Source organism: Hemitrygon akajei, chromosome 11, assembly GCF_048418815.1.
Source record: "Hemitrygon akajei chromosome 11, sHemAka1.3, whole genome shotgun sequence".
In the NCBI taxonomy this organism is placed as follows: Eukaryota; Metazoa; Chordata; class Chondrichthyes; order Myliobatiformes; family Dasyatidae; genus Hemitrygon; species Hemitrygon akajei.
Genome location: NC_133134.1, coordinates 136,775,724 through 136,792,318, shown reverse-complemented (window position 1 = coordinate 136,792,318; position 16,595 = coordinate 136,775,724). Strand labels below are relative to the sequence as shown.

At 39.4% G+C, this 16,595-nt stretch overlaps 1 protein-coding gene across 5 annotated transcripts in view; it reads left to right on the top strand.

Annotated features, from left to right (window-relative positions):
• Positions 1-16,595, top strand: part of LOC140736047 (extracellular sulfatase Sulf-2-like) — a 321,216-nt gene that overhangs the window by 51,046 nt on the left and 253,575 nt on the right. For 4 of the 5 annotated variants that reach the window (XM_073061759.1, XM_073061754.1, XM_073061756.1 and 1 more), the window contains exon 2: positions 15,353-15,447. The exons of the other annotated variant lie outside the window; for it this stretch is intronic. The gene's annotated coding sequence lies outside the window, so the exon portion shown is untranslated. The remainder of the gene's footprint in view (positions 1-15,352; positions 15,448-16,595) is intronic. 5 annotated transcript variants of the gene reach the window in all.

Here is a 16,595-nt window from a genome sequence, read left to right as displayed (position 1 = left end):
GACTACATAAAGTGCACAAAACAGTGCAGGGCAGTACAATAATTAATAAACAAGACAATAGGCATAGTAGAGGATACATTACAATGTCAGTCTTGAATCTGAGTATTGAGGAGTCTGATGGCTTGGGGGAAGAAACTGTTGCACAGTCTGGTCGTCACAGCCCGAATGCTTTGTTACCTTTTGCCAGATGGCAAGAGGGAGAAGAGTTTATGTGAGGGGTGCGTGGGGTCCTTCAAAATACTGTTAGCTTTGCAGGTGCAGCATGTGTTGTAAATGTCTGTAATAGCGGGAAGAGAGACCCCAGTGATCTTCTCAGCTGACCTCACTATCCACTGCAGGGTCTTGCGATCTGAGATGGTGCAATTCCCAAACCAGGCAGTCATGCAGCTGCTCAGGATGCTCTCGATACATCCTCTGTATAATGTGGTGAGGATGGGGGGTGGGAGATGGACTTCTCTCAGCCTTCACAGAAAGTAGAGATGCTGCTGAGCTTTCTTGGCTAAGGAGCTGGTGTTGAGGGACAAGGTGAGATTCTCCGCCAGGTGAACACCAAGAAATTTGGTGCTCTTAACGATCTCAACGGAGGAGCCGTCAATGTTCAGCAGAGAGTGGTCGCTCCGTGCCCTCCTGAAGTCAACAACTATCTCTTTTGTTTTGTTCACATTTAGAGACAGGTTGTTGGTTCTGCACCAGTCCGTTAGCCGCTGCACCTCCTCTCTGTATGCTAACTCATCGTTCTTGCTGATGAGACCCAAAGGAGGCTGATGTAAAAAAAAACAGAAATTTCTGGAAAGTTTCATTTGGACTATATTTGATAAAGCATCATCAACCCAAAAGGTTAACTCTTGTTTCTTTCTTAACAGATGTGGTTTGATATACTGTTTCCAACATTTCTATTTTTATTTCAGATTTCCGTCTTTCATAATATTTCATTGGTATAGGAAGCTGCTTGATAGTCAGTAGCATTTATACATTATTAGGAGGTCCTTCATCACAGACATAATTTTCTGTGGTGTTTAGTTGTTATTTAATATGTAATAGAGCAACTTCATGCAACTTGTGGAGTGGTATAGAGCAGAATTCCATTTTCATGAAGCTAATGTTGCTGATGTAAATTGTCCATTTGATTATGGTAATTCATAATTCACAACACATCTCTTTTTTGATGCAAGTTACTGAGTACTAGACACCTTTCGTATAGTACAACCTTCTAGCAAATTTTTGACGATCACATTTTGTTTTAAATGTAGTCATTTTGACTTATTGTAATATGTCACTTCAATGAATTCATTCCTAATATTGAAATCTGAATTTCATTAACTTGAATGTTTGATTGAAGTGATCATTACAATGTTCATATAATTTAACATTTCAAGCCATGAAATATGCTTGCATTGATTGTAATCAGATAAATTGCCTTCAATGTACATTAAGGAAACTAAGACATTGGATAAAATTGCATTTATCAAAGAATCTACCTGATTAAGAAGAATGGAAAATGTGTTCATGCTGGGTTATTATCATCTTTTATTGTAAGGAGGAGGGTTGCTTACTGACATCAAGTGAAGATATTTCTTTTATTCATTTTTTTTTGTGGATCTGAAAATTGTTGCTAAGACTACCATTTATTACATCCCTCTTATTGGTCTTGATAAGAACTGCCTCCTTTCTGGAGAAGGAATGGAATGAAATTCAAAACCAGTGACAATAATTTATGATAGTGTTTAAACTCAAACAGGAACCTATAGTGGTGTTTCCATGTGCTTAATATTACTGTGCTTCTTAGAAAAGGTCACCGGATTGGGACGTGCTATTGGAATAGCTTAGTAAATAACGGCGGTGCATTTTGCAGACAGTAAACACTGTGGTCACTGTGAAAAGAATTAATGCTTGGCATGGTGTTTAATTTCTTGAGTGTTGCTGGTGTTGCATTCATCCAGGGAAGTTGGCAGTATTCCATCATATTCTTGCCTTCTGCATTGTAGCTAGTCTGCAGGCTTTAAAATATCAGGAGGTGCATCACTCAGTGCAAATTCCCATCCTAGATGAAACAGTATCAAGATCTTTTAAAATGCATTCAGGAAAATACCTTTACTAAAATAAATTAAACTATGTTAAATCTGTTTTATAATTAGCTGATATTGACTCTGCTGTTTAGTATATTAAAATGAAATTTAAACATTTTTTACACCTAGAATGTAAATGTACTTTAACCCTTGTGGACTATTTCACTTTTTTTGTGGAGAGTGTCACTGCACTATGTCTGGGGTTTGAGGAATTTTCATACACCGTCTTTGAAATAGATCACTTCACTAGCAATTATGATGCTTATCAACCATGGTAATTAATCCTCAGGCTGGCCAACAGAAGAATGCAAAAAATATTGACAAACTTCAGCAAAGTGGCTGCTGCTTCCAATTCTATACAGAATATATAGCCGAGGAATATCAACAAATCATTTATGCTGTTTGAACAAGTGACTCAACAATGTCACACTGTTGTCACATACTAGTAACTTCCAGTCTAGGGCATTCGCTCTAATACATTCTCAAAGGCATAGCTTAGGAGGGGAGCTAATAATTTTGCTCATTTAATTTGCTTTTCTCTCTCTGTGCATTAGAATCACCTACTTTTATTATAGCCAATGACAATATTACCCACAGGTATCAGTAAAAAGAGCTCACACATATGATTTGAATATTGCTCTTGAATTAACAGAGGATATTTCTTGAATAAAACACATTAATTTTGACTATTTTAGTCTTTAATTGTGTTTCTAACAGGGCCATTTACTGTGATGCATGTGTTTTAATAACATTTAGACGTCTCCAAAGAGGCATAGATTCATTTTGGAAGGCCATTCAGTGGTGCAGCTGGCAGAGCTGTTGTTCGAACCTCTCCTCAGGTGCTGTCTGTGTAGAGTTTGTATGTCCTCCCTGTCACTGCATGGGCTTCCTCCACGTGCTCTCACATCCCAAAGATATACAGCTTGGTTGTTTAATTGACCGTTGTAAGTTATTCCTTGTGTGTAACAGTAAAATCTGGAAGGAGGGAGTTAATGGGAATATGAGGAGAGTAGAATAAATGTATGAATGGTTACCCGTTGGTTGGCTTAAGGGCATTTCCATGCTGACACTGAATATTTCAAAAAAGAGGAGTTGTCCAACTTAATAATATATCTACATGTCGGCACTTTATCAAATTGTAAATTCCACAAGTAACTCGTACTTTACACAACGGTGGATTTAAAGAATGAAATGCTGACCGAGGGACTATGGCTGACCTGCTGACTGAGAAACTTTAAGGACATTGTATTGGCAAAGATCTTTCTCAGCTGACAAAAGCTCTCTCTTCCCATTGACACTTTATTCCTTTCCATCGATATTGCCTGGCCTGCTGAGTTCTTCCAGCATTGTCGGTGTGTTGCTCTGGACGTCCAGCATCTGCAGAATCTCTTGTGCTATTGATTTGCTGCTCCACTGTGAAGTCCCTTTGAGGGACGTCTACCCTGACGAAGGTTAAATCGTCTCTTCTGGAGTTCAGTGAGTCCTTCCCTCACTGCTCCGCCTCTGTGATCTCTGCTGCTCTCCAGCTCTTTAGTCATGTGTAACTATCACCTTCCAGCTTGTACTCCTTACCCTTCCTGACCATCTTATTCTGGCTTCACCCGTCCCCTCTTTCTTTCCAGTCCTTTTGAGGAGTCTTAGCCCAAAACGTCAATTATTTATTCCTTTCCATAGATGCTGCCTGACCTCTGCAAGGTCTTCAATTACAAGTTCCTTTCAAGTCCAAAAAAAAATTGTGTAACCTCATGACTCATTTGAGTGTTTATTTTTTCCAGGTACATTTACACTCAGTGGCCACCTCTTGTACCTAATAAAGTGGCCACTGAGTATATGTTTGTGCCCGCTGCTGTAGCCCACCCACTTCAAGGTTTGACATGTTTTGTGCTCAGTAATGCTCTGGTGCACACCACCTTTTTAACATGTGATTGTTTTAATTATTGTCACCTCTCTCTCAGTATGAAACAGTCTGGCCATCCTCCTCTGGCCCCTCTCATTAACAAGACATTTTTGCTGCTCACTAGATTTTTTTTGTTTTTCACACCATTCTCTGTAAACTAGAGACTGTTGTGTCTGAAATCCCTGATCAGTGGTTTTTGAGATACTCAACCCACCCTATATGGCACCAACAATCATTCCATGGTTGAAATCACTTAGATCACATTTCTGATGTTTGGTCTGAATAATAACTGAACCTCTTGACCACATCTGCATGCTTTTATGCATTGAGTAGTGGCCACATGATTTGCTGCTACATGAGTTGCATTAATGAGCTGGTGCGTATATGTACCTAGAAAGTGGACACTGAATGCATACAGGATATTTTCCAGAGACCCTATGTTTCAGCATCAATGGAAATATTTCAGAATATGTTCTCAGATGTAGTCGGATAGTCAATTATCCAACAACAGCTTGACAAACCAGTGTGAGAAACACTGCTTAAAGAATCTGGAGAACTGTCTTGTCTCTGTTACAAAAATTGTCATGAGATGTTTACATTCACCTGAAATTACACACAGGAATTTGGTTTGATATCTCATCCAATGTTTGGTTCTTCCAGCAGTGCAGCAGTTCATTTATACTGCACTGAAGGGCCTGTTTTGAAGGTTCACTCCAGTCAGAGTTACGCCCGGAGCACTCAAACTCATTTGTAACTAATAGCCACAGATCTGCATCTCTTTGTTCTGATTCACAGTTTGCCTCAAGTGACTTGCATCTTCATTATTCATCTCTTTCATCCTTGTGTTTAAACCAATTCATTTGGCACTTCGGTCTATTTATATGGCTAATTGATAGCAAATATTGGATGTATCTTGATCACACATATACTGATATGTGGGTATTGCTGAAAAGTATTTCGAATGATTTGATTATAAATATTCTCATTGCCAAAGCATATCGTCACCCTTCTTGGTGTTCTGAATTTGACAAGGTGAGGAATTAATTCCATGTAGTTTATTTGTGCAAGTTTCAAATGATCTCACTTGCATCCTGTGTCTCCCATTTATTAGAATTTATATCAGGAGAGTGGGTTGGTCTACAGTCCGAGTCTGTTGCATTGGGTTTCTGAATTCAAAGTAAATTTGTAATCAGAATCAGGTTTAATATCAATGGCATTTATTGTGTGAAATTTGTTAATTTTATGGCAGCAGTACATAAATAAATATAGATAAAAACTGAATTACCCTAAGCATATATCTGTCTATAAAATAGTTAAGTTAAAATAAGTAGTGCAAAAAAAAAGAAATGATAAAAGTAGTGAGGTGGTGTTCATGAGTTCCATCTCCGTTTAGAAATCAGACGGCAGAGGAGAAGAAATTGCTCCTGAATTGCTGAGAGTGTGCCTACAGGCTTCTGTACCTCCTATCCAATGGTAACAATGAAAAGAGGGCATGTCTTGGGTGGGAGGGGGGCAGTCCTTAATGATAGGTGCCACCTTCTTAAGGCCCCACACCTTGAAGATGTCTTGCATACTGTAGAAGGTGATGGAGATGACTAATTTTACATACAGTATATAATATACGATTTGACAAAGTACATTTATGTCACCATATACAACCCCGAGATTTATTTTCTTGTGGGCATACTCAATAAATCTATAGAATAATAACCATAGTAGAATCAATGAAAGACCACCCAACTTGGTGTTCAACCAGAGTGCAGAAGACAGCAAACTGTTAGAGGTATGAGATAATAGGAATAAATTAGGAGCATTCAGTTTTATTGTCCATTTTAACACTTCTACTGACTGGCTTTATTAGAGCCTTAATAGGGAAGAGAGAAATTGTTCGGGAAAGGATGGTAGAACAAATTTGTGGGGAAGTGAAAGTTTTAGATAACTTCATAAGGAGACTCCAGCATATTTTTTCCAAAGCTAAGCATTTGCTCTTCAGTTTATTCTCTACTCCATTTACCATGAAATTTTATTTACATAGTACCATTGTGTGCACAGCTGGAAAGTGAAAATGGCAGATGCTGACCTGAAAAGGAAAATTAATTAAGTTGTGCTGTTTTTAAATTCCTTTCTTTCCTTGTTGAACCCTGGATTGGGGCACTACAGCAGCTTGAAGAAGTCATTGATTATACATGCAGGATATTCAGTTAATCCAGTGACTGAGAATCAAAGTAAAAATGCACCAGCTGTTTAAGGTCATTTACAGTACGAGTACCTCCTCCTTTCACATGATTTACCTCAGTAATCATCCCATGGAGCTGCCAGAGTCTGCCCTGATTGTGGTGGATAAAAAACATACTAATTTGTCAGAGAAAGTTGTTGCCGTCAAAGAAAGAATGGAATTGGTTCTTTTCATGTGACTGACATGTTTTTTCACCCAGACACTTGCATTAAATGATGATGGCAGTTAGCCATGCATTCCTGATTAGGGATGGGATGGGAAGATGAAAGGGGTGTGAGAGATCAGTGAATAGCACGAGAAACAAGAACTTCAAGCTGCCTGCATCTGCATGTGTGTGAGCGATCCTTCAGTCTATGTAAAGGAATGGAGAGAATAACTCCAACAATCACTGAGCAAAACTCCAGGTTTACGTTTTCAGTTTTGCATCAGTTTTGATTTTTTTAATTGTCTTTTTAAAAAAAAAATTTTATTATTGTGCCTGCTGAATAATGCTGTTGAGATCTGAAAATACCTCTGACCAATGAACACATAATGGCTGCTGTCACCCTCAATCATGAATCACTCTTTAGATCCTATGATAGCAATAGAAGTTAATTTAGTCATTTTGATTGTTGCGATGACTGAGCTATTATTTTACATAGAGGATGTGCTTGTTCTCCATCGTCACTGAATAGAAACATAGAAAATATAGAAGAAACATAGAAAACCTACAGCACAATACAGGCTCTTCGGCCCACAAAGCTGTACCGAAAATGTCCTTACCTTAGAAATGACCGCGGGTTACCCATAGCCCTCTATTTCTCTAAGCTCCATGTACCCATCCAGAAGTCTCTTAAAAGACCCTATTGTATCTGCCTCCACTGCTGTTGCTGGAAGCCCATTCCACGCAATCAGCACTCTGCGTAAAAAAAACTTACCCCTCACATCTCCTCTGTACCTACTGCCAAGCACCTTAAAACTGTGCCCTCTCATGCTAGCCATTTCAGCCCTGGGAAAAAACCTCTGACTATCCACACGATCAATGCCTCTCATCATCTTATACACCTCTAATCAGGTCACCTCTCATCCTCCGTCACTCCAAGGAGAAAAGGCCAAGTTCATTCAACCTATTCTCATAAGGCATGCCCCCCAATCCAGGCAACATCCTTGTAAATCTCCTCTGCACCCTTTCTATGGTTTCCACATCCTTCCTGCAGTGAGGCGAACAGAACTGAGCACAGTACTCCAAGTGAGGTCTGACCAGGGTCCTATATAGCTGCAACATTACCTCTCCGCTTCTAAACTCAATTCCATGATTGATGAAGGTCAATGCACTGTATGCCTTCTTAACCACAGTGTCAACCTGCGCAGCAGCTTTGAGTGTCCTATGGACTCAGATCCCAAGATCCCTCTGATCCTCCACGCTACCAAGAGTCTTACCATTAATACTACTATTTTCTGCCATCATATTTGACCTACCAAAATGAACCACCTCACACTTATCTAGGTTGAACTCCATCTGCCACTTCTCAGCCCAGTTTTGCATCCTATCAATGTCCCGTTGTAACCTCTGACAGCCCTCCACACTGTGCACAACACCCCCAACCTTTGTGTCATCAGCAAATTTACTAACCCATCCCTCCACTTCCCCATCCAGGTAATTTATAAAAATCATGAAGAGAAGGGGTCCCAGAACAGATCCCTGAGGTACACCACTGGTGACTGACCTCCAGGCAGAATATGACCCGTCTACAATCACGCTTTGCCTTCTGTGGGCAAGCCAGTTCTGGATCCACAAAGCAATGTCCCCTTGGATCCCATGCCTCCTTACTTCCCAAATAAGCCTTGCATGGGGTACCTTATCAATAGATTTTTCATGACAAGATACGGAAGTAGATTGCCAGGCCTTTCTTCTGCACAGATACTGCTGCTGCCCAGGCTGGGACCCAGCTGGGTTTCAACTCAGAACCATCTGCCTTGAAGTCCAGTGCTAATGCCTTTGATATTTCTATTGGTAAAAATTTGACTATCTTGCAGTCCTACCATGACAGCTGAGTGTCGTTAAAACGAGCGCCGTGGAAACAAATGCATCACGGAGAATGCATATCATCTTCTGAAAAAGAGTCTCTGGCATCTGCGATGGCTCAGGGTTCCCCACGGTCACAACACAGCCACAAGTATCTTTACCATGTATTGTACATCACACAACCTAACAATCTGATTGCAAAGGACAGTATTAGAGGGACGGCAGACTGATAAGCCAGAACCTAATGGATTTGAAGGGCAGACTAAAGAGCAACAGGAGCAAAAGATGCTGCATGATAAGGAATACAGTGGAGGATCATTGCCTTCCTTCAGCAGAATGCCACAGCTGCATCATTCAGGAGGGATGCACTGGCTCACTTTTAGAGAGATTCTTTTCATCATAATCTTGCTAAGATATACGTAGTCCCTCGTCCAAATGCAGTGACCTCTCTACACCTCCGTGCTTACCGCTAACGTACCACAGAACCATAGAACATTACAGCACAGAAACAGGCCTTTAGGTCCTTCTTGGCTGTGCCCAACCGTTTTTCTACCTAGTTCCACTGACCTGCACCTGGACCAATCCCTCCATACACCTCTCATCCATGTACCTGTCCAAGTTTTTCTTAAATGTTAAAAGTGAGCCCGCATTTACCACTTACCATAATCGAGAGAACTCAAGCAGCATGTAAGAAAGCTGTGTTGAAACAGAAGGTGTTTGGAAGAGTTGCATTCACTTTTGATTGCAGAAAAGGACTGGGTTCTCACATGCAAGATGCTCCAGATGTTGATATAAATTGTGTGATTGTGGGACATGCCCTATTTCTGTGTTTCAACAATCACCTAAGCTGTTTCACTCCTTTTTGAACACAAGCACACACAACAGATGCCATTTGAAAACTGCTCACTCTAAGCACAGTGTAGTGTCTAATGGTCACAGAAGCATGTGCAACTGACACTAGTTAGAAACTGTTCAGCAACAGTCTCCTGCCCCAATTAAACAGCATAGTGTCCAAAATAAACAAAGGGAATCCTGGCTATCTTCTAAATTAGCTTTTGTCCTTTAAGAGTTGTCTCAAGTGAGCTGCTGTCTCAATTAACTGGACTTTGCTGTATTTTGAATGATTTTGCTTGTGGCCTGCAATGTAATTTCAGGAGAAGTTTTAAGGTAAGTCTCAATGTTTTGTAGTGTTATGAAAATCTAATCAGTTTGTTCCAACCATTTACTAGCAATGTTTCATGATAATTTAACATGGAGTCATACAGCATTACTGCGCAGAGATAGGACCAAAGAGATCATTATCATGGAACTCTTATTCTACTTAGTTCCATTGACCCACAGCTGGTCCATAGTCCTCCATATCCCTCTTATCCATGCACTTATCCAAACATCTCTTAAATGGTGCAATTGAACCAGCATCCATCACTTCCATTTGCAGGTCGTTCCACCCTCTGAGTGAAGAAGATTCCCCCTCAGATCATCCTTAAGCATTTCACCTTTCCTCCATAATCTATGGACTCTAGTTTTGGTTTCACCAAACCCCAGTGGAAAAACTTGCTTGCATTTACCCTATCTATATCCCTCATCATTATTTATACCTTTCGCAAATCTCCCCTCATTCTCCTATGCTCCAGCAAATAAAGTCCTTACTTATTCAACCTTTTCCTATAATTCAGGTCCTTAAGTCCCGACAACACCCTTATAAATGTTCTCTGTACTCACTCAATCTTATTGATATCTTTCTTGTAGGTAGTTGACCAGAATTGCACACAATACTCCAAATTTGGCCTCAGCAATATCATATAAAACTTCATATTTATGAAGGGCAATGTGCCAAAAGCTCTTTTTAAAACCCTTTCTACTCGAGATGCCACTTTCAAGGGATTATGGATTTGTATGTCTGATCTCTTTGTTGGACTACACTCCTCAAAGCCCTACCATCCACTGTATAAATTCTACTCTGGTTTGTACCCAAACGCAATACCTCACACTTGTCTGTATTAAATTCCAACTGCTATATTTTCAGCCAATTGCTTCAGCTTTGATAGCCTTCCTCACTGTCCACTATGCAGCCAATCTTGGTGTCATCTGCAAATTTTCTGATCCAGTTTACCACATTATCATCCAGTTTACTAATATAGGTTACAAACAACAATGGACCTAGCACTGCCATTAGTCACAGGCCTTCAGTTATGAGGCAATCACTTACTTACTCTTCTCTTGCTTCTACTAAGCCAATATTGAATCAAATTCACTATTTCATCCTGAACCCCAAATGAATGAACATTCTGGACCAACCTCCCTTGTGGTACTTTGTCAAAAGCCTTGGTAAAGTCCATGTTGACAATGTCCACTGCCTTTCCTTCATCAACTTTCCTGGTAACTTCCTCGAGAAACATTATAAGATTGGTTAGACATGATTTACCACATACCAAGCCATGTTGACTAACACTAATTGGACCAGTCTATGCAAATATCTATATATCCAGTCCTTTAGACTACTTTCCAATAATTTACCTACTACTGACATGAGGTGCACTGGGCAATAATTTCCCGAATTTTTAGATCTTTCTTAATCAACGGAACAACATTAGCAATCCTCCAGTTCTCTAGCACCTCACCCATGGCTAAGATTTTCTATGATTTAGAATCTGTAATCCTATCTATTTGGGTGTGTTCTGGAGTTATGTGAATATAGCTGATATTATTTAAAACCCAGGCTTCAGTTCTTACCATAAATATAATTAAGTTCAAGAAGCTTGCAATAAGCCTTCAGGTTTTGTTTTTGTAAGCGGGCTGCTCCACAGACTAAGAGACACAGTTTGCAAAATGGTGAGCATCAGATGTTTGCATATTGAGCCAAATGTTAAGACAATGGGGTTGTGTTAATTGCCCTGCATCAAATCAGGCAACAGGGGATAAGTTATTTGCACCATTGTGACTGAGTTCAATCTGGCACATCAGATAGACTTTGTCATTTAGCATGGCAAACATTGTCATAGGTATAGGCAGTCACGAGGAAATCTGCAGATGCTGGAAATTCAAGCAACACACACAAAATGCTGGTAGAACACAGCAGGCCAGGCAACATCTATAGGAAGAAGCACCATTGACATTTTGGGCCGAGACCCTTTGTCAGGTCTAACTGAAGGAAAAGATATTAAGAGAAGATAGAAAAGATAAGATCTCTTACTATCTTTTCTTTCAGTTAGTCCTGACGAAGGGCCTCGGCCCGAAACGTCGACAGTGCTTCTTCCTATAGATGCTTCCTGGCCTGCTGTGTTCCACCAGCATTTTGTGGGTATAAGCAGTCAATAGTTTTTATGTACTTATTTTAGTTGTGTATTCAGAGACGGCCTTGACAACATTAATTTTGGGTAACACGTACAACGCGCTGGAGGAAATCAGCAGGTCGGACAGCATCCGTGGAAACGAGCAGCCAACACTTTGGGCTGAGACCCTTTGTCAGGACCCCGGCATCTGCAGAGTATTTTGTGTTTATTAATTTTGGGTGTCTGGGATTTCTTCCCCCAGAAGGTTTCAGACTATATGTGTGAATTACTTTGTGACAATGGTGTTTGAACATTCAGAGGTGTCTGTCACTGAAGATATGTAATTCAAAGAAAGCATCATCAACCAGAAATATTGAAGGAAGCTATGCCTTTGTAGCTATTGAAATTATGTGGTATCAGCTACAGTCACCTTTCATCTCAGGGATATAAAATGTGATGTCCCTTTGTGTTTGTGAGCCTCTACCAAGAGTGTCTCCAGAATGATGCCTGCTTGTTGTGTTGAATAAAGACTTCTATATCATCAGTTTCAGTGTCTTCAGTGACTTCATTCACAATCACAACACTATCCTCAATGACTTTCTTCTGATACGGTAATCTCGCCACTTTTCAAAGCTTTCGAGGTCCTTCCCCTTTCTTCCATCCAGAAAACTTTCTTCTTTCCAATGCCTTTTCTCTCTTCTTCTCCTGTATGTGATCTGAATAATTTTCCTGCATGTGGTGATCATTTCCAAACCAGCATGGAGCAGCACAAATTAAATTCTCTTGTTGTTTCATGATCTCTTTCCCTTATTGACAGCTCAGTTTGTCATCCTTAATGTATCATTGTTTTCTTTTGTTGTATATGGACATGCATCGATATATCTATGTTACATTACTTCCTAATTTATTGAAAATACATGAGTTACATAAAGGGCAACTGTTGTAAATATAGGTCCTCAATTGGTTGAACTATTCTGAAGGCTTGTTTTTGATTTTGGGTGAAAGCTGTCTTGGCATTATTATCCATCATCTACATTATTTTCTGATCAGAAATCATTTTCTAATTCCACCATTAATTCTGGAGGTGGATTCTGTAAAATACGCACTCTTAACTGGAATCAGTACCATGGTAGAATCCTGTATAATAAGTAGTCGAAATCTCTGTTTAAAATTTTGAACAGGTTCATGTTTACATAGTTCCTAGAAATGGCTTCAATCTAAGCTAAATGTAACCCAACAAAAGAACGCTGATTGTCTTTGTTCCAGCTTGTATGAGTGTGAGAAAAAGAGAGAGATTGTACTATTATAGTTCATGAATTTGATTAATTTCACTGATATTTGGTTTCTTAAAATACAGTAAACCATGGTATAAATATGACATGAAATATGTAAAGAATTCCAGAATCGATATTGAACATATAATACTCAATCACCTTCATTTTCGGTTATCAACCTTGTCAGAAGTAAATTTACACAATTTGCTGTATCTATGGATTTCACTTCGTCTGTGCTCTTGATAATAAATGGCAGGCACCAACTAGATTTCTAGTTCATTTTGACCCTTGACATGCACATTTTCCTATCCAGTCTGTCTGCTCATGTGGACAACGGAGACTGATTTAAACTGAACTTACTAATCACGATTCTCTGTAAGACTGGTGCTTGCACTTTTCACAGCCTTCATTTATCAGAAGTGCTTACAGATCAGTCAGTGGTTGATCTTAACGGTCTTTTCCCCTGTATATTTTTTTTATTAGTTTGAGGGCGCAGGCTCTAATGCACCAAAATGTAGTGGTAAATATGAAGTTTTTTTTTAATGATCTTAACCCTAGCGGGAGAAATGCCTAAATTGCCCCATCCAGAGTCTGAACGAGAGACTGGAGGATGCAGGCGAGTCTGGGAGTCCAGAGTCAAGGACTGAAGGTTTGGAGGTGGCCCGACAAGGGTTTGGAGGCCTGTGTGTATGAGGGCTAGGAAGGTGGGAAAGTGGTTTGCCTTGCTGTTGTTTTGTTGTTGGTGCTGATTGCTGATCTACGTTGTGTGTTGTGTTGTTGTGCTGAATATTGTGGGCATGCTATGTTGGCACCAGAATCTGTGGTGACACTTGTGCCTCACCCCAGCCAGTCCTTGGGTTTGCTGGTTGTTAATTCAAATGACACAGTTCACTGTATGTTTTGACAAGCATGTGATTCTGGTAAGACGGCGGTACATTCAAATGCAGCAGCCTCTTGGGGGGCAACCAAAATTCATTTTTTTTCTTTATTAAATGTCCTTTTTACAATTGCATGGCAATGCTGGACTGCAAGAACTTCAGGTACTGCAGGTCTACCCCATCAGAGAGCTGGTCATTGGTGGAGCAGCTGGACATGTTGCAGACCCTGTTGCTGCCTGCTACAGGAATCCATTGAAAGCATCGGAGTTGGTCCATGAGGGTGGTGTGCAGTGTAACAGTGGGTGATTGTCTTGGACTTTTCTCTTCTGATTGTAAGACCCTGTTGGACTTTGATATTGTAAAATGCTGCAGGCCTGTTAACCTTGCTTGGTGGTGTGATGGACGGCGGGGAGCAGCATGGTCTCGGTTGCAGCGAAGGCTAAACCTCAAGCAGTGTGCTTTTCTGTTGTTGCAGTACAGGAGAGCAGATTCCAGAGGCAGTGTAGCGTGGTGCCCATGCTCAGTTAGGGGCTGGCCTCTCCCATTGGTGCTTCTCTCAGTGTCCAATCAGTGGAATGACAAGCTGGATTGCATGCGTGTGTTTGTCTAAGGACTGACAGGAACTTCACCATCAATTTGCAGGACATGTCACTCAGGATGTGGGATATATATATATATAGTTCCTTGTATGACTATATGCGTGCTCATCTTGGCCCCAGAGGAACACTGTTTCATTCGGCTGTATTCATGTATGCTTGAATGATAATTAAACTTGAATTTCATTCATTTTGTTTCATTTAAGTCTGAATCTGAATCCCAATGAAATACTTCTATCCTTTGGCAAAACATAAGCCAAATGACTGCAGATGCTGAAATCTGGAGCAACACAGAAAGAAGCTGGAGGTAATCAATAGGTCAGATTGACAGTCCAGATGGAGATGTCGTCAATTTCTTTCCATAGGTGCTGCCTGACCCTGCTGATTTCCTCCAGAAATTTCTGTGTTGAAACATTTGATAGGTCTTTAGATTAGTTGCTAAACGTAAGACAGTTCTGCCAAATGCTTGGCATTTATTATTGTTGTGTCTCGTGATACTTTAATCATAAAATCATTTTTGTTCCCGAAGGCAGGAAACATTAATGTTTGGGTTTGAGCAGTTATTAGTTATGTCTGCAAGTACATTACATTTTACTACATCAGTAAATTCATGGGTTGACTTAATTTTCTTTCCTTCTTGCCAAACTGTTAAAACTAATTTTTAACTTGGCTAAATTTCTTATCCCTGGAGATCAAATGTGGTGAAACTGGCCAGTGAGATGAAATCACGATGTTACTGTAATCTTTTGCATTTAGTAGAGGTAGATGGTCCTCAAATGCAAAAGCAATATAACCACTGAAAAGGCTTTTGGGGTTTCTACATACAGAATCTCAAATCTGGTCACTATTTTCATGTTTGATATCAAAATAAATGTAAACTTTCCTTTCAAAGTGTTCAAATTCTTCATACAAGCACACAGTTTAAACCATGGTGCTGATTTTGAAGTCACTATACATCTGGATGCATTCTCATATGATTCTTTACTTGTGGGATCTTATTGTGATTTAATAACTTGCCTACGCATTAAGCAAAGTCTAATGACTTAATCAATGGTCATGTTTTAATTCCACTGTTTCTGTGAAATTGTTTTCCTGCAGAGTAATCCAACATTATAAATGTTGTTTTAGGTGGACACAAACCTTTGCCAGAGGAGCATACTGGCTGCGAGCAGGTTAGCAGGCGACCAGATCCCCTCTTACGTTTCAAGATATAGAAACTGAAGGTAAGGGACATATTTAATAGAGAAGGACAAGCATCCAAATACAGCATTTTGTTGACAGAACAAAAAACATCCTTTGAGAGATTATAATAATCTTACTAGCTTTGCAAAGAAGTTATTCTACTCAATTATAACTGTGCTTGAAATACAAGATTAATTCACTCAGATTATTGAATAGCTGACCTCAGCCTCAAATCTCCTCAATGTTTTTGTGAAGAACAGAGGCTTTCCCACATGAAACCTAAGGAAATCTACAGGAGGCTTGTATCTGTTACGTTTCAGATGCTAAGTATGTGTAAATCTTCCTACGTTGTCTGCACTTAATGTGTAGTCTCAGAAAACCTGGGTGAGCTATTGAGTACTGTATTCTTTCACGTCTGAGTCTATTTTGGGTTTTAATTTTACTCTTTTGTTTTGATCTCTGTGAAAATAAAGTATTTTCCATTACTGGTCTCACTGCCATTAAAACTCCAAGGGAAACATTCGTAACTGTGTCTTCCTTCCATCATCTCCTTTTTAAAAATACATAGATCATAAAAGCAATTATAGAAATTGCTAAAAACAGATGCAGATCTCTGAATAGATAAGAGCATGAAAAAAGCAAACTGAGTACTTGAGTTTGTTTCCAGAGGGATAATATTAAAAAGCAAAAGGAAATTATTTTAATCATCAGAATATAGGCTTGACCACACTAAAAGCACTGTGTATAGTCATTGTAGTATTATTATAAAAAAGGAACAGAAGCAACAAAGAATAAATTTATAAAATTGATACCTGAACTGAACTGAGAGTTTATAACTATAACAGATGAGGAAAAAGGTAAGAGGTGACCTGATGAAGATCTTTAAGGTAATATTAAACTACGATACCAAAAGTAATTGTGAACAAATTAAACCCCCAAGCAAAGTTAATATTTTTAATTTTCATTCACATGTTTGATTAGATTATAACCATTACCTTTAGGTGAAATATCATAACAAAAACACAAAAGATACTTTTTTTGGTAAGAGTAAAGTTCATATACTGTATTGCTATCATAGAAGATAGTGACAGATGAAAACAACAGATATCTTTAAAATAATGTATAGGTGTGATTAATGCATACTGAAAACTTGATCACTAAATTACAAGAACAATTGAGCTCAATAGTT